At 43.4% G+C, this 25,099-nt stretch overlaps 1 protein-coding gene across 2 annotated transcripts in view; it reads right to left on the minus strand.

Moving 5' to 3' along the window:
- The window catches only part of PAK3 (p21 (RAC1) activated kinase 3), a 247,440-nt gene that overhangs the window by 198,024 nt on the left and 24,317 nt on the right, over positions 1-25,099 (minus strand). For both annotated transcript variants that reach the window (XM_044235881.1, XM_044235880.1), the window contains exon 2: positions 5,137-5,232. The gene's annotated coding sequence lies outside the window, so the exon portion shown is untranslated. The remainder of the gene's footprint in view (positions 1-5,136; positions 5,233-25,099) is intronic.

Below are 25,099 nucleotides of genomic sequence, written 5' to 3' on the forward strand. Positions count from 1 at the left end.
GAGTTTCTTGGCTATGCCTGACATGAAGTGACCACTCCCTCTTCCTTAAATCAGTTTCTTCTCTTGGTTCCAAGGAAACCACTTTCTATTGGTTTTCTTCCATCTGCTCTAGCTATTTCTGCTCAGTCCCCTTTGCTATTACTCTGTAACTCAACCTCTAATCTCTGGAGTGTTTTAGGTCTCAGTCCCTGGGCTTCTGCTCTTTTCTACCTGAGCTTACCATCTAGGAGATTTCGTCTAATCTCATGGCTTCCAAAGTTCTATCTCCAGGCCAGACCTCTCCTATATACTCCAGGATTATACATCTACCTCTCTACTTGACATCTTCAGCTGAAGAAGGGCTAATGGTCACTTCACACTTCCCAAGTTCAAAACTAAGCCCTTGACATCTCCTCCTGAAACCGATTCTTCCCACTGTCCTACCCATCTCAGTGTAATGGCACTCCATTCTTCTGGATGCTCAGTCCTCCCTGACTGTGTGCTGTGTCTTCCGCCCAAAACACACTCTGTCAGCAAATTCTGTATATCCTAACCCACAAAGTACATCCAGATTTGGACCATATCTCTTGTGTTCTGCCGTTTCTACCATCCTTCTCCAAGCCACCATCGCCTCTCACTTAGATCACTGCGGTGACCTCCTAGCTGGTTTTGTTCCTGCCACCATTTCCCCCTTTGAGTTCTCTATGGCAGGTAGAGTGAACCTCTTAAAATCTCAGTCAGATTATTCTACCCTCTGCTAGAAAATCCTCAGTGATAACCCTTCTTACTCAGAGTAAAAGCCAAAGCGCTTACAATAACCTTTAAGGCTCCACATTATCTGCTCCCTAGAGGAAGTAGTAATAGAGTAATAGAGTTACTTCTGTGAATGTATCTCCTACCATTCTGTGCCCCTTTTTCGCAACTCTCCAGCCAAGCTTCCCCCCTCACTGTTCCTCAAAGACACCAGGTATAATCCAGCCCCAGGGCCTTCGCACTTCCTCTTCTTCTTCTTTTTTTTTTTAAAGATTTTATTTATGTATTTGACAGAGAGAGATCACAAGTAGATAGAGAGGCAGGCAGAGGGAGAGGGGGAAGCAGGCTCCCTGCTGAGCAGAGAGCCCGATGTGGGGCTCGATCCCAGGGCCCTGAGACTATGACCTGAGCCGAAGGCAGAGGCTTAACCCACTGAGCCACCCAGGCAACCCCGTACTTCCTCTTCTGTGCCTTAAATGCTCTATATTCAGATACCTGCAGATCTGGATCTCTCACTTCTTTCAAATCTTTACTCCAGATTCACCATTCCAGTCCACTCTATCAAAACCTTTTCTCCCTCTCCTGCCCCCCCCAAAATGTATCTCCATTTTATGTTTTATTTTTCTCTCCTTAGCACTTATCTTAGTCTAACATAACATAACATCTTAGTCTGCTCAGGCTGCCATAAGAAAATACCATAGACTGGGAGGCAGAAATTTAGTTCTCTTAGTTCTGGAGGTCAGAAAGTCCAAGTTCAAGGTTCTGGCAAGGTAGATTTCATTCTAAGGTCTCCTGTCTTATCTTGTAGGTAGTTGCCATCTTGCTGTGTGCTCACAGGAACTGTAAGTGTGTGTGTGTTTGTGCGTGTGTGTGTGTGTGTGTGTGTGTGTGTGTGTGTCAGGGAGGTGGAATGGGGGAGAGAGTAAGCTCTGTGGTCTCTCTTCCTATAAGGGCACTAATCTCATCAGACCAGGGTCCTATCTTCATGAGCTCATCTAACCATAGCCACCTCTCAAAGGCCCATCTTCAAATATCATCACATTGGAGAGTAGGGTTGAAAAATATGAATTTGGTATGGGGGGGGAGACACATTCAATCCATAATACTATACACACACATACACACACACACAGAATTTCCTACATATATATATATCACGCTGTATAAATATGTATAGTTGCTGATCTTATTTATTGTTTGCCTTTCCCACTAGAATGGAAGTTTCATAAAAGGTTAGAATTTGTGGTTTTTTTCTGTTCACAATTTTAATCCCTGTGTTTCAAGTAGAGCCAGGCACATGGTAGGAGCTCATTAAATACTTATTAAATAAATGAGTGAAAAGAGTTACATCTGGTGATAAGTACCAGGAAGAAAATCAACAAGCCCATAGATTAGAACAGAGCCTGCCAACCTTGCCCACACATTACAATTACTAGGGGAACATTTAAAAATACAGATGACCTAGGCCTTGTCCCCCGAGATTCTGATTTCCTTGGTCTAGAAGGAGCCTGGCCATTTTTTTTTAAACATTCTCTGGGTAATTCTTAAGGTGAAGTGAGGGCTGAGAACCAAAGAGTTTGAGATTAACAAGGGGGCATGGCACATGAGCCAATGGGAAGCTATTTGAGATAGGGTGTGCGGGGAAGGCCTAGGTGAATGATCCCATTCTGAGATGGTATCATCTAAGTGGAAACCTGAAAGGCAAGAGGAAGCCCGGGGAAGCTGGGGCATGGATGGGATCCAATTCCTGGGGGCAGACAGAATGAGAACAAAGGCACCATAGCAGGAATGAGCTTGGCATGATCTCACACCAGAAGACCCATGTGGGTGGTGCAGAGTGGGCAAGGGGAAGAGTGCAACAAGATGAGTTTGGAGATATGCAGGGGGCCAGATTATACAGGGCCTTGCGGACCACAGGAAGACGGCTGGACTTGATGCTACATGAAACGGGAGCCACTGAAGGGTCTTGAGGAGGAGAATGATGTAATCTCACTTCATTACTTTCTAGAGACCTCTCTTGCTGCTACGTGCACAGCATGGGTGAAAGTAAGAAAACAACTAGAAGACTACATTGAGGTAGTCTAAGGGGGACTTGGTGGCGGCCTGAACTAAGCTCATGTCCAATATCCTTTTCTGTGCAGACAGCAGAAGCCTGGGAGTGGTACACAAGCCCAGTTTGCTCAAATGAATGTACACACCAGGCCACTGTTTTCTGGAAAACTTTCCAAAGCTAAGATACTGTGATCAGTGGCTCGTGGTTGGAACATGTATGTTGTGGCATGCCCTAGGGAAAAGGTCCCATTGATCAGTTAATGGGGGAAATCTTTTCAAACTAGAAAACAATACCATGATCAAGGGGCTTAGAAAAAGTGAGGGCAACATTGACTCCTCTAAATGTTCAAGAGCCCTCCCTAGTCCCCAGCACTGGGTCTTTTCTGCTTCCTAGGCAGAGGGGAAGAGAGACAGGAAGACAGAGAAAGAGAGAGAGAGAAAGAACTCTCCTCTTGAGGGAACTTGGAAATTAGAGGAAGGGATCAAGACATGAACACAAATAGAGATAAGATAAGGCATACTGAGCTAAGTATCCAAGAGGTACTTGATATAAATATATTTGATAAGTGCCCTGAGTTATTTAGTCCTCAATTAATGTTGAACATCGTTTTGGATGGTTTATGTACATTCTCAGTTCATCTCCACGACCCTGCGGAGTAAGCCATATGGTCACCCATAATGGTGATGATGATGATGACAGATGACAGCAGCTAACAGGAAGTGCTTCCTATTGGCCAGGCACTGGGTTTGGTGCTCCGAAATCTCTTCCACAGGAATATCTTCATTCTCTACGTGAGGAGAACTAGGCCCAACAAGGGTAAGTGACATATCCATGATCACAGAGCTGGGCAGGTAGAGCTTTGATATTGAAACGCATCTTTGCTGTCTAGCCCAAGCTCAGAAAGTGTTCTAGTTGTTCAGAAGAGGCTGGTCCTATCTTGTTCTAAGAGGTGCACATGTGCAGGGAAGGAGACCCGCCCCCCCATGGAGGAGGACAGGTGTGAAGATGAGAAAGGAGGAGCTTACTGAGGCTCAGTAAATGGCCCTACTGGCCAGAGCTTGTGTGTGATGGGGAATAATGGCTCAATGACAGGGCAGTTCTTCCCTTTTTGGCTCTTAGCTACCTCACCTGTGCCAGTCAGGGGAGGAGCCTCCTATCAAGCCTGTCACTCAGGGTTTGATCTTGAGGTGTCTCGGTCATCTCGAGGCCCCCGGGAGCTCCAACGGGTTTAACTCCACTCCAAGGGAGGACAAGGTATAGATTTTCTTTTTTTTTTTTTAATTATTTATTTATTTATTTTCAGAAAAACAGTATGCATTATTTTTTCACCACACCCAGTGCTCCATGCAAGCCGTGCCCTCTATAATACCCACCACCTGGTACCCCAACCTCCCACCCCTCCGCCACTTCAAACCCCTCAGATTGTTCTTCAGAGTCCATAGTCTCTCATGGTTTTCAAACACAAACCAGGATGAGTAGGGAGTTGGAAACCCACTCTCTAGCTCTTCTCTCTTTAGTAGAAAGTATCCCATGGAATTTACAACATTCACAAAATCCGAAAAGGATGGGGAATTGTGAGGACCCAGAAAACAGCACCCAATGCAACATCTCAAGCCAGCAAAGAAAGCTGATCTTGGGGTGTCTCGGTCCTTTTAACAGGCTTATAATGGGCAACACGGCAAAAATCTGCCAACAATATAAATGTCCATCAATACGGGATTGATGAGGTAAATTAGGAAACATCTCCAGAAAAGAACACTAGGTTGTCATTAAAAAGGATGAAGTCAAACTATATGTTCTGACAGAGAAAGATGTTTCCAAAAGATTGTAAGTGAAAAAAGCAGGTCATGCAACATTCTCTATAGTATGATCTCATTTAAATCACAGATCTCTGTTTCTGTCTGCACTAAATCGTTAACCACAGTTATCCGGTAGGGTGTTGGCACAAAGAATTACAGAGGGACTCATACTGTCTAATTCGTACACCTTGGTGTGCTGTTGACCTGTACAACAAGCCAATACTACTTTCATATTTGTGAAAAAAAAAGTATCAATTTCCATTTTACAAACCAAAGTGTGCTGTCTTAGATCATCCCTTATCCACCCTGCCTTTTGTAACCACAACATATCTTGGATTCAGCAGTGCCTCTGAAATCATTTCTCAGATCTTTCTCATGAATGGACTAGACAAGACAGGACCATATTAACCAGATTATAACACAAGTCAAATGGATGGAAAATTGAAAGAATTTTACCCAAAGCATAGGTGACAACCAACAGAAAAGTTTCAAAACGCCATGGGGCTTTTCCACACTTGTTTATAACTTTGATGACACAGAAAATACACTTACCAAGTCTGAAGACAACCCAAAACTGGCAGGGATATCAAATACGTTGAAGAACAAAGCTGGGATTCAAAACGAGTTCAGATGGGCTGAAATGCCAAGCTAAAATGAAAAAAAAAAAAAAAAAAAGTAAAACATGTAAGGTAAAGCAAAACTTCTCAATTAAAATTCTGAAAGTCCTTCCTGCGAAGCCAGAGTAAGGGAAGCATGGCTTGGCAGCAGCACACATAAAAAACAAGCATCGAGGGGTTTGAGTTGGCCCACAGCATAATTCAAGCCAACAGTTAGTTTACGGTAGCTTAATTATTTAGCAGTTAAAAACAGAGCACAAGTTTAGGTCGTATTCATCCGAGTTTCTAGATTCCTGAATATTAATGTTGCCCTGTGATCTCTGCTGTTCCCTCCCGAAGCCCGAAGCCTCCTTTTCAGTTCCCGACACTGCATTTCAAGAGGGTCACTGAGAGAGTGGACCACCTCCAGAGGAGGGTCACAAGAGTGACGAAGGGATTGGAAACCATCCCAGAACAGGAGTGGCTCTTGAAAGGACCAGACGTACGGGGCCCGAAAAAGAGAAATGTCAGGGAATATATAGGATTCCCGGACTGCCTTCGCATCTCCAAAGTGTTTTTCTATGGGAAGTATGGACGGATTCTGGAACACTCGGGTGACAGAACTCAGACTACTGCCACCTCGTGGTGGTGAGAAGGCAGACTTTCCATAAACGGCATCAGGAGGCTTTCTGACCTTGACAGGGTCCTGCAGGAGGCAGAACAGGCTGGTGGGGCGGTGCAGGGAATTCAAGGCTGGGTGAACAGATGCCCAAGGGCAGAATCACAGGAACTGTGTCCCAGGAACTGTGACCACAGGAACTGGGTCCCTTCGCGTGCTAAGAGATCCCACTGCTTTATCCTACTCTCTGTGACATCACCTCCACCCCGTGTTCCCCTCTGGACCAAAGAGCCTTCTCTCTGCAGTCTACAGAGTGGTAAAGACAACTCTGCAGGGACAGCTGGGACTGCCACCTCTTGTTTAGTATAGTCCAAGGCCTGTGGAGGCAAAACACGCTGCTTAGGGGAGGGACAAATGGCTGGTGGAAGTCAGATTAAGAAATGCCTCTCCCGGGGCGCCTGGGTGGCTCAGTGGGTTAAAGCCTCTGCCTTCGGCTCAGGTCATGATCCCAGGGTTCTGGGATCGAGCCCCATATCGGGCTCTCTGTTCAGTGGGGAGCCTGCTTCCTCCCCTCTCTCTCTATGCCTGCCTCTCTGCCTACTTGTGATCTCTGTCTGTCAAATAAATAAATAAATAAAATATTTAAAAAAAAAAAAAAAAAAACGCCTCTCCCTGGACAAGATCCTCCAATGCCTTTCCATCTCTCTCCCTGCAAATGGCAGTCATCGCGAAGGCCTACAAAGCCCTACACAGCCACAGCTGCGAGCTCTCTGACCTCCTATCCTATTACCCTTCCCCTTGTTCACTCCACTCTTGCCACAGGGCTTCCCGGCTGTTTCTTAAATGCCAAGCATGATCCTAACTCAGGGACTTGGCTCTTGCTGTTTTGTCTGCCTGGGCAGCTCTTCCCTGACAGATGCACATGGCCCGCTCCCTCACTTCCTTTGGGGGTGGACTCAAAGATCACCTATAGGCCTTGCACGCTTCCCTCCCTCACTACCCCTCCCCATTTCAGAACTCTATCACCCCAGCTTTTTTTCTCCTGTAGATTTTTTATTTGAAAGAGAAAGAGCAAACACAAGCAGTGGGGAAAAGCAAAGGGAGAAGGAGAAGCCGACTCCTTGCTGAGCAGGGAGCCCGATGTGGGGCTCGATCCCAGGACCCTGGGACCATAACCCAAGCTGAAGGCAGAGGCTTAACTCCTAGGCGTCCCCTTACCACCCCATCTTAAGGGGTTTTTTTTTCCCATAGTACTTTACATCATGCAACATACTATTTTATACTTTTATTTTGCTCTTCTGTCTCCTTCCATGGGCCAATATGTTGTTTAAATGCAGGGATCCTGCTTGGTGTGGTTGGTGTGGTTGGTGTGGTGTGGTGTGGTGTGTGTTGAAACCTGGTGTGGCTGAAACCCTGCCCATGGAGCCCTGGCCAGCCCAGAAGAGACACTCAGTGAAGGTTTCATGCAATGATCGCTGCATTCCCAGATCCCCGCCATTTTCTTCAGTCTTGGTTTTCTCGACAGGAGAAGTTTCCGATTTAAGACCTGAATCTCAAAGTAATAACAAGGACTGGTGTCTTAGCAGTAAGACTTGGGGTGTCCTCATGATCTTATGTTTCTGGAGTTTCTGTCTGTGGCCATACTACATTGGCAATTACACCGCTTTAGGAGCTGGAGTGGCTGACATCCAACGTGGGCTTACTCTGTGCCAGGCATTGGGATAAGCACTGGACTTACACTCATTCATTTAATCCCCAAGGCAGCCCTAGTACTAATCCCTCATGGAAGACCAGGAAACTGAGAAACAGTAGGTGATCTGACTTGCCAAAGGTAACGCGACTCTCTCAGGCAGATTCCCGAACAGCCTGACTTCACTGTAAGATGGAAACAGACGATGATAATGGCGGCTAACACGTCTTTAGCACTCACCATATGAAAACATACCACAGCCTGGGGTGCCTGGGTGGCTCCGTCGTTCGGTGTCTGCCTTCAGCTCAGGTCATGATCCCGGGGTCCTGAGATCAAGCCCCACTTGTGGGCGGGGGTGGGGGGTGTCCCTGCTCAGCAGGGAATCTGCTTCTCCCTCTCCCTCTGTCCCTTCCCCTTGCTCATGTTCTCTCTCTCTCTCTAATAAATAAATAAATAAATAAAATCTTAAAAATAAATTAAAAAAATAAAACATATCACTATCCACAGGCTCAGAACAGGCCTCTGAGGTGGGAACTGTTGTCAGGGCCAGAAACAGACTCCCCAACAAGCAGGGAGCCCGATGCAGGGCTCGATCCCAGGACCCTGGGATCATGACCCGAGCCAAAGGCAGAGGCTTTAACCCACTGAGCCACCCAGGAGTCCCAAATCGTCTCTTTTCGAAGGGTGCTTGTATGTATTATCTCGGTTTTACCTCACAGCCGCTCTGGGAGGTAAGAAAGGCACATCGCATTTCTCTGTTTTACAGTGAAGGAAATTGAGGGCGGGGAAGGTTAAGGAAGTTGTCTCAGGGCCGTGGAGCCCCACCCTGGGAACTCTGAGCCCCAGATGCTGGTGGGCTGGTGCAAAGCAGACCTGAGGACATCCTGAGGGCATCCGCTGGCTGGGAACAATGCTAATAACACTCCTATATAGACCTCGTCTTGATTCTATCACTGGAGCAAAAGCAATAAAGAACACCAAGAGGCAATATCCACGGTTGAGATGGGGAAGGCAGGTAAATTCATACACTCTGTGGTGAGAAGTGCCTGGGGCTTATCAGATGGGTGCTGATGACTCTGTTAGGTTCTTTGTAAGGAGGGCAGGGGGACTGAACCGAATGCTGGCTTCCGTGTGGGGCAGAGGAGCTCTACCCCAGTAGAAGAGAGACGAGCCTCATAGGCAGCCTGGTTCAAGGTCCAGTTCTGCTACAGGCTACCCTGTGACCTTGTGGCGAGTACTTGACCCCAGGCTGCACTTCCTCAATAGGAAAACATCCATTTTCAAGAGTTCACATTGCCCAACGGTCTGTAGATCTATGACAGATGCCCCAAACCGGTGATCTGCAGACCAAATCTGGGCCACAGACGTATTCTCTTTGGCCTAAATAGCGTTGGATTTTTTTTTTTCTTTTTGATCTCATGACCAAGACATTTGTAACGCCAAAGGTTTTACATAAATGTTTAGAATCCCGGGCTTTCCAGAAAAATCAGAAGATCTAGCCACATTTCAAATTTGGAAAGCTTCACATAAAATTTAATTTCCAACTCTTTCTAAAAAAAAGATCTGGAGATATGGGGTTATTTTTCTCTTTATGTTTATTATTTACAATATTGTGTGTTAGGTTGTGATAAGCACCATGGAGCAACATAAAGATGGGAGGAGGGGTTCTGAAGTGGTGGGGTAGGCAGATCCCCAAGGCCTACAGTTTACAGAGGGGGGTCTGAGAAGGTCTTTCTGGCAAGGTGACCTCATCCCCACAGGACCACAGCGGGCTGAAGCCCTGGAGTGGCTGCTCCCTTTGGATGGGGCACAGCCATTTTTTTTCAGGGTTTCAATGCAGGTCACTACCCACTAAATTAGCTTCCCGAGCAGCAGGTAATAATTGGCAGCTTGAAAAAACACTGCTTGAGACTCTTCGTTCCCAAACCTGACCTCACATCAGAATCCCTTGGAGTCCTTTTTTAAGTACATATTATTTTTTTAAAGATTTTATTTATTTATTTGACAGAGAGCACAAGCAGGCAGAGAGTCAGGCAGAGGGGTGGGGGGAAGCAGGCTCCCCACTGAGCAGAGAGCCTGATGCGGGGCTCGATCCCAGGATGCTGGGATCGTGACCTGAGCTGAAGGCAGAGGTTTTCACCCACTGAGCCACCCAGGCACCCCTAAATACATATTCTTAAGCTCCATTCTAAACCCATGAAATCAGAATTCCTTGGGAATGAGGCCCAGGAAGGTTTAGGAGTGCTAATATCCTCCACATATCAAGTGGAGAGTCAAAAGACACTGACATGGGTTGACGTGCAATGGAACAGTTTTACGTTTATTATGTGATTTCACAAAGGGCAACAAAAGTGTTTCAAAAGTGAATATGAATACCAATGTCTGGGACAAAGAGGGGCATCTGGGTAGTTCAGTCAGTTGAGAATCAGACCCTTGAATTCAGCTCAGGTCATGATCTCAGAGTTGTGAGATCGAACCCCCTGGGGGGCCCCACCCCGAGCGAGTGGGGAGTCTGCTTGTGATTCTCTCCCTCCACCCCTCCCCTTCCTCTCATATAAATAAATAAAATCCTCAAGAAGAAAGTCTGGGAGAAGGAGAAGAACCGAAATGAGTTTACAAGGCGTTCACTTACCAAGACCAACTGTCTAATGGGGTCAACACAATTAGCCTGATACCTGTAGCAACACCCTCATTTGCCCTTCATCTCAGGCCAGGTCCATTACAAGGTAAGAAAACTCACTCTAATTAGAGAACAAGCCAATTCTGTCGACCCAAGCATAGCAGAGGACAGATGGGGAGAGAAGAGAAATGGATCCTACTCCATTCTCTTGCTGGTCATTTCTTCTTGTCTGGCTGGGACCTGAGAGATTATTTCTCTGGACATCTGTGTCTCCAAATGGAAGATAGTGTTCTCTGTTGTATTTCAAACATTTTTTCACAATGACTTACTGTAAGAAATACATTTGCCATGCATGCAGAGTACATTACTGAATTATATATATAAGCATACAGCCAGCATTTCATGAAGCAATACTTATTTACCCTTACTGTGTGCAATGCACACTGTTTTTTCCCCCCTATTCCATTCCTTTTCTGTTTTTTTCAGTGCAGGTCACTACCCACTCAATTGATTTCCCAAGGAGTAGGTAATAATTTGCAGCTTGAAAAAACACTGCTTGAGACCCTTGGTTCCCAAACCTGGCCTCACATCAGAATCCTTTGAAGTCCTTGTTAAATACATATTCTTGGGCTCCATTCCAAACCCATGGAATCAGAATTCCTTGGGGATGAGGCTCAGAAATATATATATTTTACCAAGGACTAGCCATGCCCTGGCATTAAGGAATTCAGATTCTCAATGCCGAGAAGCAAGTAACATCGCTAACAGTAATAATAATTATCAAAAGTCTATTTCACACTAGAGTTGCCGGCAACAGAGCTTTCCATTTCTTATATGGCTTATTATCTTCATAACCATCCTGCTTTAGTGATGAGAAAACTGGCTCAGAGAAGTCCATTAAGCTGTTGCAAGACATATAGGCAGAGAAGATTAAGGAAGGGTGACGCGGTGATTTCCTGAGGGTGAGGGGTCTGTTCCTATGCTTCCGGACTCTTCCCACCCTCTCTCCTCTGTAATTCCTGGCACCTTGGACCTCTCTCGGAGTCTTCTTTACCAATTCAAATTCCAAGTCATACACCAAGATGGTCCAACCACCAGAGGCAAAGAGCAGACAAAACCCAACAGTAATACTTTGCATTCATACGGAGTTTTAACTTTTTCCAAAAAAAAAAAAAATATGTGTCTGTTTTTTCCACATTTATACCTTCTGGGTATCCTGTGAGGCAGGAGAGGCAGATGAAAAACCAGAGACCCAAAGAGGGTTAAGTGACAGACCCCCCGTCTCACAGCAGATTCAAGCCAGGCTGCAGTACTCAGACTCTGTCGGGCAGGGGCTACTGCTGCACTTAAGCTGGCTTTGTCCAGAGCTTCCAGCGCCGCTCTGTTTCAAGTCTACCTCCCTTTCAGGAAGGAGAGGAAGAGAGGGCTGGTTTTCTGCCTCCCTCCCTACAGGATTACAACCCAGTTCTGAAAGGAGCACGTTCTGGATACACACTACCTGAGGGGCAAGTTGCCCCAAACCTCCTCCACATGCTGCATTTCTATTTTTGCATGTAATTTGTAAAAAGCTCTGCACTGTGTTTCAAAGAAAAATAATGGATTCCATGATGAAAGAAAAAGGCCCTATCCCTCCCACGGAGGTTACATGTCACCAGCCACTAGCGAAGCCACTTTTGAAAGTATCTGCCCAGCAAAATGTTGAGCGCCCACAGAAAGCCTAGGTGGTGAATTGGGCTAGTCTTGGCCATGGCAGAAAGGGGCTGGAGGGATGAATGACCCTCATTTAGCCTCCTCAGCTGAGGCCCTCCCTGTCTTGAGAACAACCCCTCTGTTTCTGCCACAGAGAGGGGTGTTGTTTGCAATGTGTATATATTTATGTGACAAATGACTGGCTATTTATCAAACACTGTATCAATTCTAACATTTTTCTTCACCCTTTCCCCCTTGACAGTGAAGGTCATTCTGTCTCTCCTCTTAACAGCTCCTGAGGCAAATGTACACCTGCCCCCTTCCCACACACACACACATACCGGTGGTGGCTTGGTGAAAATAAAAGCAAGATACCCTTCTCTCGGCCAGAAGATACTCTTCTCTGTCCAGAAAGTGAATGGGTTGAACAAAATGTTCTGTTAGGTCTTTCTTTGGTCCTAGGATTCTGATATGATAAGGTAGGGAAAGCCCCAAGTATAGCCCACAAAGTTGTGCTTCAGGCTCTGAGCCCGGAAGAGGCAAGCTAACTCCACATTGTGGCTTGTTTGTTTGTTTATTTGTTTTCCACATTGTGGAGGAAGAGGAGGAGGAGCTGAGCGGGAGCCTTTTGCCTTTTCTGCTTTAGTTCCCATTTACTGTTCCTGTGGTCTGGGCTGCAAAGCCCGCCTCTTCAGTTGCCTCCCCCGCCCCCCAGTCAATTTCTCTTCTGGCGTGAAGGCGGTGCACGCAATCTAGCCCTGTAACCGTGGAGGTTTTGGCCCCGAGGAGCTTCAAGCTAATGCCATTCTCACCTCCCCAGAAGCGCTCCTCTGTATGTCAGAAAAATGGGAAGAGGTGTTAAATTTGCTTTGTGACTGCAACCCCTTCTAGTTCCATGAGGCTGGCTGAGGATTTAATGGTTTTGTAGATTTCAATATCAAGAAAGTACAAAATATCTCAGCTTTTTAATTCATATTGTCAATCACCAAAGTGGCTCCCGCTCATGGGGCCCGCTAACTAGATCCGCTCTTGAAGCTGCTGGGTGAAGTGGCTGGCGTCCCTCTACTACCTGCTTTCCCAGGGCTGGGTTCAAGACCAGGAGAGTGCACAGGGGAAAGGGGAAAACGCTCCCCTGGCATTGCCAAAAAAGAAGCCAGGAGGAAATGAGTATTCTCACTCTTCCACAGTATGGCAGAGAGATTCTTGTCAAACTGCCTGAGTTTAAATCAAGTTAGTGACTCTCCTGGGTCTCGGTTTGCTCATCGTGGAACGGGAACCGTAGGAGACTATACCTCATAAGGTTCCTGGGGAGATTAATCAAGGAAGTGCCAAGAGCAGTGACAACCCCATGCTAGTATCTCAATAAATGCCAGCGGGCTCACTACCATTCCTCCTTGCCAAACCGGTCTTGCAACTTTCTGATGGGCAGCAGTCTGCATTTTCTGGCCATCTCAATCCACCAGAAGATCTCAGCAGAAAGATGAGGCTGAGCTGAGGTTCATCTTAGAGCCCTTAGAGCCCTTCAGGAGGGTTGAACTTTCCCATTACCCTGTTTGTCTATTTATTCAGTCAGCAAATATTTACTGACTGCCTTTTACACTGCAGGCACTGCGCTAAGTGATGAAAATACAATAGTGAACAAGACAAAGTTCCTGCTTAATAGAGCTAATGCTCTAGCAGGGGATGGGAATTCTGGATAGACAGGAAAAAAAAAATACAGTGAAGGAGACAGGAATGAGCTTGGGTGTTCCAGGGACAGAAGGTCAGTGTGGCTGGGGTGGGGAGCGGGACATGAGAGATGGCAGTATGGATATGAGGTTGCCGAGGAAGGTGGGGGCCAGATCGTTCGAGATGTGTGGGCCAGGTAAGGAGGCTTGTCTTCCTCCTAAGAACATTGGGAAATAAATGAAAGGCTTCCAGCAAAGGATCAATACACTGAATGTTTGTTAAGGTTCTTGCTGACTGCTGTATGGAGTTGAAGTTGTTGGGGGCTAGGGCTGCCACTCTCTGATACAGTGTTTTTGTGTGCATTACAGAAAGATACCTCTTCCTTGAGTTAAAAACTTGCATTCTCCAGAGTCTCTACAAGACGCTGCGCACCGATACAGGTTTTTGTAGGAGTAGGCTCTCTTCCTCTGCTCTCAGGCTTAGAGCCAAGAAGACATGAATGTGTGCACCCATCTGCATACTGTCTTATGTAAGTTGGTACATGTCTGTGATAAAAAATGGCACGTCCATAGCTATGATGCCCTTGTGTAGTATACAACTTGAACATCCATACGTGGCAGCCCTGGCAGCAAAAAGTCGGCTCAAGGAGACCAACTAGGAGGCTGTTACCTTAGTCCAAGACAGACAGGATGGTGGCTCACACCAAGTAACAGCTGAGGAATTGGTGGGAAGTCGGCAAAATCAGGATGTATTTTGAAGGTGGATCCACAGGATTTGCTTATGGCTAGGAGGTGACTCATGAGCGAATGAGGGGAACTCAGGATAATGACTAGAGGCCTGACTGAAGCAAGCAGGTGAGTGGTATTGCTTTAACTAGGTAGAACTGACGGGGAAGAGGAACGCCATAAGGGGAAAATCACAAATCCTTTGGGCAGTTTGCATGAACTCCAGCTGTCCCTCTAAGTGCCAGATCTATCAGTCTCTGTATCCTTGAGGATCTCAAAGCCTGAGAGCCCTCTGGAAAATCCGTAATCGCTGATACTTATCTTTGCCTCAGGAGGTTGTTTCTCTCTCTGTCTCCTTTGACCTGGGATGAAATAATGATTTCAATTTGTTCCTTCCAATTTTTCAAGATTCCTCATTTATTTACAGGATTGTAATACCTCTCGTTGAATCTCAATCTGAACCTCTCTTTCTCTCTCTCTCTCACACACACACACACACACACACACACACACATAGACACACACCATTTCCAAATATTCCTTTCTGAGATCGATTTTTATCAAAACTCCAAAACTGTCCTCTTTGGGGAGCATGCCTTCATTCAAGGTCAGGGAGTCTCCATCTGCCACCACCAGGCAGCCCAGACCCCTGCCATTTGACCAAACCCTCTCCCCAGTGCAGGAAAAAGGTCCTTGGAGCATGGAGCAAGGCCAAGTGAGTGGAGAAAATGAGCCAAACACTGAGAAATTAAAGTAAGAAATGCTGCCTGGGGATGTGGGGGGTAGGAATGAATCAGGAAATCTTAAGGTCATTGTGATCTCGTTGATTGCATTTGCATCTAGCAGCAGAAAACAACAGATTGATTAATGCCACTGGGGCAGCGAGGAAGATGGGAATTAAGCTAAAAGTTTAACACCCAGGGCTGTATCTTCTGTAGGGGGAATTAATGCCAATGGGTGAAGTCAAGTCTCCTCATTTCCTGGGTCAGCATGTTCCTGTAGAACCCACTTTTTCCCTAGATACATACCAGGCAGTCTAGGCACCTCCAACTTTTTATAAGTATAAACTGCCTCCCTGCACACTGTGCCCACCTTTCACACTTGATCGTCCCATCCCTCTCCCCCAAATATCCCTTTCTTGGGCTGGCCCAGGGGAGGCTAAGGAGGAATGAATCACTCCTGGTGATCTCCAGGCAGGCCTTTGGGGCCTGCCCTCGCTCCAACAGTCCCAGCCCTGACTCTCACTTCCTTGCGCCTTCTTCTTAAATCTGTCCAGGTTGGCAGAAGAGGAAAGAAGTCCTCCCCTTCCAGGGATTGGTGATGGGCCTGCTCTCCATCAGCAAAAGACACCTGTTAGCCTTGCCTCATTCTAGCCAGCAAAATGTGGTAATCCGAAGTGCGTGGGGCCTAATCCAGCTGAGCACATGAAAGGAAATAGCAATCAATAACAATCACAGCTCTAATTTCTTCAGCTCTGTGTGCTCAGCTAAGTGCTTTATATGGCTGATCTCATCCAATCCTTGAAGCAAGGCAGGTGTGACGAGCATCCCCACTTCATAGCTTTAAAAAACTAAGCTCTGTAGACATTCAGGGACCTGTTTAAGGTCACACAGCTAGAAATGAGCAAAACCAGAATCTCAAATCCAGACCTGATCGCAGAGCAAGTGCTCATCACCACCTGGTAGTGGTGTAGCAGGTGCTCCAAATATCTCCAACACCATTCTGATGACTCCCCAGAGTCTGGCTCCAGCCTTGACCTCTTTCGCCAGCTTCAATACTTAGCCAGCTCCTCTCCACTCACTATTCTTCTTTCTACTCATGGGCCCTCAAACTTAACACACCTAGCACTTTTATTTCCCCCCCTCCCAACCAGCTCTCCCTCTAGATTTGCCTTTCTCTGACCACATTATCCCAATTTTCAGACTCCTACCTTTAGAACCATCCCCAATTCTTCTCTCTCTGGCCACACCTGTCAAGTAAGGCATCAAATTGTGGTGATTTTTCTCTCCTTTCTTCCATTTCAAATGTTTCTTACACACTTTTTAGCTCACTTTAAACACACACACACACACACACACACAGACATTTACTATCTCACAAGTAGTCCCACTGCTCAGAAGTCCAGGCACAGTAAGCCTGAATCAGGGGCTCACCAGGCTGAAATCAATGTGTCCAGCAGGATTGTGATTCTTATGTGAAGCTGTTAATCTAAAACATACAAATATAGGACAAAGAATATACATATGCCCTTCATTCACATTTCCCAAATGTTATTTTATATTTACTTCATCTTTTTCTTTCTGTTCCTAGCTACATATACACACACTATTAGTTTTTTTTCTTTTTCTGAATCCTTTGAAGGTAAGCTAAATATCCTTATCCCCAAATAACTCAGTGTATATTTCCTAAAAAACAAGGGCATTCTCTTACATTAGCGATAGTACAGTTCTCAAAACCAGGAAGTTAATATTGATATAACACTACTCTCTAATCAAAAGCTTCTTTCAAATTTCACCAATATCCCAATTAACATCCTTTAGAATGACAACAACAAATTTATCTGGCATAGGACTCAAACATAGATTAATCCTTGAGTTTAGTTATCATGTCTCTTTAGTCCCCCTCTTTTTAAAAAGATTTTATTTATTGACACACACACACAGAGAGAGAGAGGGAGATCACAAGCAGGAGGAGCAGCAAACAGAAGGAGAGGGAGAAGCAGACTCCCCACTGAGCAGGGAGCCAGACATGGGACTCAGACCCAGGACCCTGGGATCATTACCTGAGCCAAAGGCAGATGCTTAACGGACTGAGCCACCCAGGTGCCCCTCTTTAGTCTCTTTTAATTAGAAACAGTTCCTTAGTCTTTCTTGTCTTTCATGTCCTTGATGTTTTTGAGGAATACAGTGGCTTCTGACTTTATATGCTTTACCTCATAGCAGACAGACAAGCAGACTATTCCATGACTTCTTAGCTACAGGATCACAGAATATGGAAGGCACCTAAAAATGAACTACTCTACCACATCCCACACAGTTTCCAGGCACTCCTCAAAATTTTGGCCATACAATTTACTCAATATTTTTCTTTAAATTAGCTCACTTTTTTAAACTTAATGACTGTGGTTGGCAAAATCCTGAATATGACCTCCAATGATCCTGGCTTTTGTATAATCCCCTCCCCTCTGAGTGTTGGAGGAACTCAACAATATGATAAGTAATCACTCCAATAATTGTATTACATTATATGGCAAAAGGGAAATTATCTGGGCGGGCCTAATCTTTTTCTTTAAAGATTTATTTATTTTACAGAGAGAGTGCATGTGCCACACAAGTGAGTGAGGGAGCAGGGAAAAGGGCAGAGGGAGAGAATCTTCAGACAGACTCCCCACTGAGCATGGAACCTGCCAGAAGGTTTGATGGCACAATCCCAAGACCCCTGACCCCGCACAAACCAAAATCATGACCTTAGCCAAAACCTAGAAGGGAACACCTAACTGGCTGAGCCACCCAGGAACCCCTGGGTGGGCCTAATCTAATCACATGAGTCCTTTAACAACAGAGTTTTCTCTGGCTAGTAAGCAGAAGAGGAAGATAGAAAGATTTGAAACATGAGAATCTGATGTGCCCACTGACTCTGAAGATGGAGGGGCCACATAACAATGTTGTAGGTGGCCTATAAGAGGAGAGAGCGACCACTGGCTGTCAACCACTAAGGAAATAGAGACTTCAGAATATACCCCTGAGAAGGTGATTTCTGCCAAAAACCTGAATGAGCGTGGAAGTAAACTCATTCTCACGACCTCTAGATAAGGGGACACCTTAAACAGAAAACCTTATTAAGTGTACCAGAACTTCTGACCTACAGAACAGAATGAAAATGAAAATTCAACAGGCTACACTGAAAATCAACTTAGCATGGGCTACATGAGAAAAATGATATGATTATACCACTGATGCAGGAACACACTTGACAATATTCAACACCCTTTCATGATTAAAAAAAGATGTCTCAGAAAACTGAGAATAGTGGGGAATTTACCCAAGTTGACAAAGAACATCTACAAAAACAAAAAATAAACAAATAGGACTCCCACAACTAGCAAATTGGACCAAGGAATATCTAAAAAGGGTTATAAACCATGACCAATTGAGATTTATTCCTAGAGCACAGAATTGGCTTAACATCCAAAAATCAATTACTGTAATATACTACTTCAAGAGAGTAAGGTACAAAGACTCATGTTCATCTCAAAAGACACAGAAAGAAGCATATGACAAAATTTAATACCCCATCATCAAAACACTCAACAAACTATAAATAGAAAGGAACTTCCTCAGCCTAGTAAAGAACATCTATTAATGAGCAACAGCTAACATCATACTTAACAATGAAAGACTAAAATCTTTCCCCCTAAGATCAAGAGCAAGATAAAGATGTCCACTTTTGCCATTTCTATTCAACATTGTACTGTAGGTCATAGTCAAGGCAATCAAGCAAGAAATGTTTTTAAAAAGTCATCCCAAGTGGAAAAGAAGAAATAAAACTATATCTGATCACAGATGACATGACCTACATCTAGAAAATTCTAAGAAATCTACAAAAAAAAATTAGAACTAATGAACAAGTTCTGCAAGGTTGCAAAACACAAGATCAATATACAAAATATCAATTTTATTTCCACACAGTAGCAATAAGCAAATCAAAAAGAAAATCAAGAAATCAATTCCACTTATAATAGTGCCAAAACCAATAAAGTATTTAGGATTCAATTTAACAAAAGCAATACAAAACTTGGGGCGCCTGGGTAGTTCAGTGGGTTAAAGCCTCTGCCTTCAGCTCAGGTCACGATCCCAGGGTCCTGGGATAGAGCTCCACATCAGGCTCCCTGCTTGGCGGGGGGCCTGCTTCCTCCTCTCTCCATCTCTCCGCCTGCCCCTCTGCCTACTGGTGGTCTCTCTGTGTCAAATAAATAAATAAAATCTTAAAAAAAAAGAAATACAAAACTTATGGTCTGAAAAATACAAAACATTGTTGAAAGAAATTAAAGACGTAAGTAAATGGAACAAATAAATTGGACCTAAGCTAAATAAATGAAAAGACATCTCATGTTCATGGATTGGAAGCTTTGATATTGTGAACTTGGCAATAATCCAAAAATTTGATCTATCGACTCAACACAATCTAATCAAAATCCCAGTTGCTTCTTTTATAAAAATTGACTTGATAATACTAAACTTCATATGGAAATGTCAGGGTCCTCCAAGAGCCAAACAATTTTGAAAAAGGACAACAAATGTAGAGGACAAATGCTTCCCAATTTCGAACCTTACTACAAAGCTGTGGTAATCAAGATAGGTATAGCACTGCCATAAATACATACATATAGACAAATGGAACAGAATCAAGAGACCAGAAATAAACCCTCACATTTATGGTTAATTGATTTTTGACAAGTGTGTCAAGAAGTTTCAATGGGGAAAGATTAGTCTTTTCAAAAATGGTGCTGAGACAACTGTGTGCCTGCATGTAAAAGAATGAAGTCAGCCTCCTACCTCACACCATATAAAATATTAACTCAAATGGGTCAAAGACATAAACGTAAAACTAAAACTATATAACTTAAAAGATAACATAGGTGTGAATCTTAGTGACCTTGGATAAAGCAATGGTTTCTTAGCTATGACACTAAAAATACAAGCAACAAAAGAAAATAAAACCAAATAAACTGAACATTATTAAAATTAAAAACTTTAGTACTTCACAGGACACCACCAAGAAAGTGAAAAGGCAATCCACCATATGGAAGAAAACACTTGCAATTCATATACTCATATATCTGATAAGAGACTTGCATCTGTAATATATAAAGAACACTTACCCAATAATAAAAAGACAACTATGACTATGACAGTGAAGAAGTGAAAACAACCTAAATATCCATCAACTGATGAACAGATAAACAAAACACGGCATGTGCGTAATGGCATATAATTTAGCAATAAAAAGAGACAGAAGTGTGAATACATGCTACAACAATGGATGAACCTTGAAAACCTTATGCTAAGTGAAAGAAACTGTGTCAAAAGACCACAAGTTGTATGATTCCATTTATATGAAATATCCTGAACAGGCAAATCTAGTGACAGAATGTAGACTTGGGGTTGCCTAGGGCTGGGAGAGATAGGAGGTTGGGCAGTGACAGCTAGGGGGCGTATGGTTTCTTTTGGGGTAATGAAAATATTCTAAAATTGATTGTGGGGCACTTGGGTGGCTCAGTCAGTTAAGCGTCTGTCTTCCGCTCAGGTCATGATCTCAGGATCCTGAGACTGCCCACTCAGCAAGGAGTCTGCTTATCCCTCTCCCTGTCTTTCTGCCTCTCCCACATCTTCTGCTCTGTCTCAAATAAATAAATAAGATATTTAAATATTGTAATAATGAATTCAAAATTCTGTGAATATACTAAAAGTCAATGAACTGTAGAGTCTAAGTGGTTGAATTGGATGGCATGTGAATTTTATCTCAATAAAGCTGATAAAAAGATAAAGCTTAGAGCTAACATCATACTTAATGATGAAAGACTAAATGTTTTTCCCTTAAGATTGGGAACAAGGCAAGGATTTCTATTCTCATTGCTACTCTTCAACAAAGAACTACCCAGCGCAATAAGGCAAGAAAGGAAATAAAAGGCTTACAAATGAGCAAAGAAAAAAAATCTGTCTCTATTTCTGATTACATGATCATTTACATAGAAAATATCAGAGAACTGGGTGCCTGGGTGGCCCAGTCATTTAAGTGTATGGCTTTGGCTCAGGTTATGATCTCAGAGCCTGCTTCTCTCTCCCCCTCTGCATTCCTCCTGCTTATGCTCACTCTCTCTCTAATAAATAAAATCTTTCAAAAAAAAAAGAAAATATTAAAGAACCTATTAAAAAATTCTCTTTGATTTAATAATGGACTTTAGAAAGGTCATGGGATACAATATCATTACACAAAATAACAATTGTATTTTTATATACTAGCAATGAATATGTGAAAACTGAAGTTAAGACTACAACACCATTTATAATCACTCAAAAAAATGAAGTACTTAGGGGCGCCTGAGTGTCTCAGTCAATTGAACATCCTACTCTTGGTTTCTGCTTAGGTCCTGGTCTCGGGGTTATCGAATGGAGCCCTGCATCAGGCTCCCACCTTGGCTGCTTGAGAGTCGTTTCCTTCTCCCTCTGCCCCTCCCCCCACTGGTGCGTGTACACTCTCTCTGTCTCTCTCTAAAAATAAATAAATCTTTTTTTTAAAAAAATGAACTACTCAGGTTTAAATCTGACAAAACTTGTACGGGACTTGTATGCTGAAAACTTAAAAAATCAAAGTTCTAAATAAATGTGTAGACATACTGTGCTCATAGATTAGGAAATTTAATGTAAGTAAAAATGTTAATTCTCCCTAAACTGTTTAATGCAATTCCTATCAAAGTCCCCAGAAAGACTTCTGTGGATTTAGGCAGTCTTATTCTACAATATATTTGGAAAGACAAATGACTTAGAATAGTTAAACAATTCTGAAAAAGAATGAAGTGAAAGTAATTGCTTTACCTAATGTTAAACCTTGCTATATGTAACTACAGTAAGCAAGACAGCATAATATTGGCAGAGAGTAGATACAGAGATTAATGGAACAGGACAGATAACCCAGAAATGGACTCCCACAATCATACTCAACTGATTTTTGACAGAGGTACAAAAGCAGTTAAAGAAAGACAGCCTTTTCAACAAATGATAATGGAGTCACGTGACATTCATAGAACTTTGACCTAACCTCATGCTTTATGCAAAAATTAACTCAAAATAGATCATAGATTCAAATGTAGAACTATACATAGGTATGGTTTTATAAACTACGTATAGTTTAAAGAAGACTTCTGGAAGAAAACATACAGGAGAAAATCTTAGGGACCTTTGGTGAAGAGCTCTTAGGCATGACACCAGAAGCACAATTCATAGAAAAAAAAAATTAACAAACTGGACTTCACAAAAAATGAAAACGTTGCTCCATTAAAGATTCTGTTAAAAGGATGAAAAGACAAGTTAAATAGTGAGAGAAAACATTTGCCAAATATGAACCTGTCAAAGGGCTAGTATCTAGAATATATAAAGAACTCTCAATATTCAGTAGTAAAAGACTTAGTTCAATTAGAAAATGGTCACAAAGCATGAATAAGTATTTCATTGAAGAGGATATGGAGATATCAAATAAGCACAGAAAAAAGTGTGTTCAGTGTTCAACATCATTAGCTCTTAGGAAAATGTAAATTAAAACTACAATATATCACTACATACCTGTGAGATTGGCTAAAGTAAAAACTTAATGATAACACTAGATGTCGGCAAGGATGAAGAGAAATGATTGCTCATACATTGCTCATGAGAATGTAAAATGGTTCAGCCACTCTAGAAAACCATTTGGCCATTTTTCATAAAGCTAACCATGCATTCATCTTACGACCCAGCAATCAACACCCTGGACATTTATCTTACAGATGAAAACGTCCATCCACATAAAGCCCTGTACACAATTGTTCACAGCAACTTTATTTGTAATACCCCCAAACGGGAAGCAACAGACCTGTCCCTCGATAGGTAAATGCTTAATCTCTGGTCTGTCCATACCTTGAAATACTACTCAGCACTAAAAAGAAAAGTATTTTTTTAAGATTTTATTTATTTATTTGAGAGAGAGAGAGAGCATGAGAGAGAGAGAGAACATGAGAGAAGAGAGGTCACAGGGAGAAGCAGACTCCCCACCGAGCAGAAAACCTGATGTGGGACTCGATCCCGGGACTCCAGGATCATGACCAACTGAGCCACCCAGGCACACCTCAAAAAGAAAGTATTACTGGGGCACCTGGATGGCTCAGTCAGTTAAGCATCTGACTCTCGATCTCAGCTCAGGTCTTGATCTCAAGATCAAGGTCAGGGTGTGAGTTCAAGCTTCACACTGGGCTTCATGCTGGGTGTTAAGCCTACTTATAAACAAACAAACAAATAAACAGATAAGTAAGTAAGTAAGTAAATAAAAAGTATTTTTAATATATGCAGCAACTTGGATGGGTCTCTAGGGCATTATTCTGATTTTAAAAAGCCAATATTGAAAGTCTGCATGTTATATTACTTCATTTATATAACATATTTGAAACGATAAAATTATAGAAATGGAGAATAGGTTAGTAGTTGCCAGGGGTTAGGGATGGTGGGGAGAGGAACATCAGTGTGACCGTTCTGGGGTAGCAGGAGTAAGATCTCTGCAGTTATAAGTATTCCTGCATCTGAGTGTGGTGTTGGATATGGAAACCCACACATGTGATAAACTGACACAGAGCTGCTCCCACACATTATGTCAATGTCTGCTTCCTGGTTTGATGTTGTACAATGGTTCAGTAAGAGGTAACCATTGTGGAAAACTGGGTGAACGATACGTTTTATCCTTTATCCTTTATCCCTTCCATAACATTTTTACCACTTCCTGGCAATCTGTAATGATCTAAAAATAAACAATCTAAAAAGCTGTGGCTTTCATAATTAATTTGCCCTGTGGTGTCACGGCATTAAAAAAAAAAAAAGAGTTGAGAGATTTTATGTAAATATCTGGATTTCTAGCTTCTCTTTCCAAGTCCTGAGTAAGACATGGAAACCTGGGACCCCTATTCCCAAGTTTCCTGCTGCTTTTTTCCTTGGCAATTGTTCTTTCCAGCCATCACAGTCCCCCTGACCCAGGTCCCTGTGGTCATTTATGACACCAACCTAGCCCTCAGGTATTTGAGTTTGTCCCCAACCCTATGCCTGCCTGAACTTTTTTTTAAACCCAATTCCAACATAGCCAAGCCCTCAAATAGCATAAGCAAGCATAAGAACCTTTCAGCTTAGGGAAGAACACTAAGTCTCTACCCTTCCATTATCACCTCTGACCACCCTTACTCATTAGTCCCTGATCTGTCTGCTTTTATCCCCCCTAGTCCTGTTCCAGGTTTTGCCCCATAGGGCAAGCCTTTGGGATGCTAACTGTACTATGAGTTTCTTTAACCACGGTCAGGAACACAGGGGGTCCTAAGTGGGCACATCGGAGGGCAGGGCTCTCCGTTTCTACCTACCTGCATGAGCAGGAAGGTCAGACCTTCCCAGAGCTGGCTAATAACTGAGCATCCACCTCAAAGCTCTGAGACCCTGTTGAGTAGACTCACTTTGCTTTGTCCAGAGGGAGTGCGGGGCACGCACAGGACACAGTTGCTTCTGTCTAGGACTGGGCATTCTAGGGAGCAAGTACCACCCCAGACACAGACCGTGCAGGCAGATCCTGTACCTACTTTGTTCTGTTTCTTAGAACTTGATTTAATTACAAAAGTTATTCATATTTTAGAATTTTGATGAAATTGCCAAAAAAAAAACCATTTTTAAGGAAACAAACTGCAATTCGCCACCTACAGATAATTACCATTTAACATTGTGGTGTGTTTCCTTGCGGTCTTTTTTCTCGATTTGTATACTGGCACACACACTCCAAAATGGTGTCACCCTTGTGCTCGCTTCGGCAGCACATATACCAAAATGGTGTCACCCTTGGTAGATTTCATCACTTAATTTCTCACTTAATCTTACGTAATGGACATGTTTCCTTGTCACTAAATCTTATAAAACAGCTGATGAAGATTCGATTTCAATTGGCTTATTGGTCTTATTTTTTTTCTCCTCATTTTTTAAGAGAGAGTCTCTCTTTGATTTCTCTTTCTCTTTCCCTCTCTTTCTGTGTCTCGCTTTCCCTTCTTCCTTCTCTCCTTCCCTCCTGCTCTCCTTCTCTCTTTTTGACATACAATATGAACCGAATTGACAGGGATTGATGTGTAAGAGGCAAGCA

Source organism: Neovison vison, chromosome X (genome assembly GCF_020171115.1).
Source record: "Neovison vison isolate M4711 chromosome X, ASM_NN_V1, whole genome shotgun sequence".
NCBI lineage: Eukaryota > Metazoa > Chordata > Mammalia > Carnivora > Mustelidae > Neogale > Neogale vison.